We start from the raw sequence: 1,880 nt of genomic DNA, 5'->3' as shown, positions 1-1,880 counted from the left end.
GCGTCCGTGCTCTCCCCTGTGATCGTGTGAAAAAAGGAAAGAAAGAGAGAAAGGCCGACCACGGCGGCAACAACAACAACGGTGACCGCCTGTCCCGGCCAGTTGGCGGTCTCCTCTTGTGCTGGCCAGCCTGAGGAGACCGCGGAGGACGTAGCCTCGATGAGCTCCCAGTATCTCTCACACCTTCCAGCCCTAAATGAAGAGGGCAGGGTTTCTGCCACATTTAGTTGAGGGTCATGGTATCTGACAAGCCCTGGGCTCAGGACAATACATCCACGGCTCGTCTTCGCAGTAAGTGGAATGATACCAGAGAATTCATGCGTGGGAGGAGATCAACTTGGAAAACCCCGACTCCAGGATGAGTCGCTGGCTTGTGGCTTTGAACACCGCTTTGTTTTACTTTGAGTCGCCCCACTAGCATAGCAGGGTGAAGGCACCGATTGCCTTTGCTTTGGATAGCAGTGGGGACAACCAGTGTGCCAGATGTAGTGTTTATGGCACTGCATTTTGTGTCGCCACCCAAAATGTTGCAGTTCCTGCCCACAGCCGCGGCCGGGATTGGCTGTACCGGGGGTGCTGGCTCTCATGTCGGGTGGCTGACAGGTATCGCTTCTCGGCCTTTTGGCTAAGATCAAGTGTAGTATCTGTTCTTATCAGTTTAATATCTGGTACGTTCCCTATCCGGGAACCATATATTAAATTGCTTTTTGGAACAGGGAGATGGAACGGGAGCTTGCTCTGTCCTTTCCACGCATCGACCTGGTATTGCAGTGTTTCCAGGAGTGGTGCAATGCCCCGCATTTCTCGTCGGAAATAAAACAAGCCTCCGCCAGGCACTCGCTCACCTGCTCCACCCAAAGCCGGACCAGGGTTCTCCTCCTGCACTGCAGCTTTTCCTCAGCCTGCGGCCGCAATGGCCTTCCAGGAACAGTGCGGGCCCCTCCCCTTTTGTCAGGAGCAAATCCCGTGCTCTTCAGGCCAACTCTCGAGTGCTGCACATGAGGCCGGGGCTGGATTTCCGCCCGCGCTGCCGCTGGGCGTCAAGTTGTGGCTCCGTTTGCACTCCAGATAAGGATGGAGGTCCGCTGATGGCACTGCTCTCGGAGCCTTTCCCAAAAGGCTTTGGAATGCACTCTGAAAGACCTGAACCTTCAATGTGCCTGTTTTGCCCAGAGATGGGTTGTGAACTTGATGTTGAAATGTGAAACCCCAGCTTGCTGCCTTCAGTCTTTCGGAATTGGGCCGCTTGCGTTGACAGCTCTCATGGTCGCGACGCTCCATCCAAGGGTGAAAGCGGACGGAGATTGTTTTTTTTACTGCGGGGCACGATGCGTGCGGTTAGAGGCACAAGGTAGGAAAGATCAGGCGCTGTGTCGGCCTCCCTGCCTGTCAGTCAGAAGGCTGTGTCCCTGGAGCTCATGTCTGTTCCTAAGCTCGGCGAGTCATACTTACCTGGCAGGGGAGATACCATGATCAGCAAGGTGGTTCTCCCCGGGTGAGGCTCAGCCATTGCACTGGGGCTGTGCTGACCCTGGTGAATTCCCCAAATGTGGGAATCTCAACTGCATAATTTCTGACAGTGGGGGACTGCGTCCGCGCTCTCCCCTGTTATCGTGTGAAAAAAGGAAAGAAAGAAAGAAAGGCCGACCACGGCGGCAACAACAACAACGGTGACCGCCTGTCCCGGCCAGTTGGCGGTCTCCTCTTGTGCTGGCCAGCCTGAGGAGACCGCGGAGGACGTAGCCTCGATGAGCTCCCAGTATCTCTCACACCTTCCAGCCCTAAATGAAGAGGGCAGGGTTTCTGCCACATTTAGTTGAGGGTCATGGTATCCGACAAGCCCTGGGCTCAGGACAATACATCCACGGCTCGTCTTCGCA

At 55.4% G+C, this 1,880-nt stretch overlaps 2 non-coding genes across 2 annotated transcripts; both read left to right on the top strand.

Moving 5' to 3' along the window:
• Positions 1-605: 605 nt before the first annotated feature.
• Positions 606-796, top strand: LOC147270375 (U2 spliceosomal RNA). The gene has a single exon (XR_015117322.1). It is a non-coding gene; the product is annotated as a U2 spliceosomal RNA (small nuclear RNA).
• Positions 797-1,444: 648 nt separating this feature from the next.
• On the top strand, positions 1,445-1,608 carry LOC147270374 (U1 spliceosomal RNA). Its single transcript, XR_015116904.1, has one exon. It is a non-coding gene; the product is annotated as a U1 spliceosomal RNA (small nuclear RNA).
• The last annotated feature ends 272 nt before the right edge of the window (positions 1,609-1,880 follow it).

This window comes from Aulostomus chinensis, chromosome 1 (assembly GCF_037954235.1).
Source record: "Aulostomus chinensis isolate RoL2024-O1b breed Wild chromosome 1, RoL_Achi_v1.0, whole genome shotgun sequence".
In the NCBI taxonomy this organism is placed as follows: domain Eukaryota; kingdom Metazoa; phylum Chordata; class Actinopteri; order Syngnathiformes; family Aulostomidae; genus Aulostomus; species Aulostomus chinensis.
This window is presented reverse-complemented; position numbering and strand designations above follow the sequence as displayed.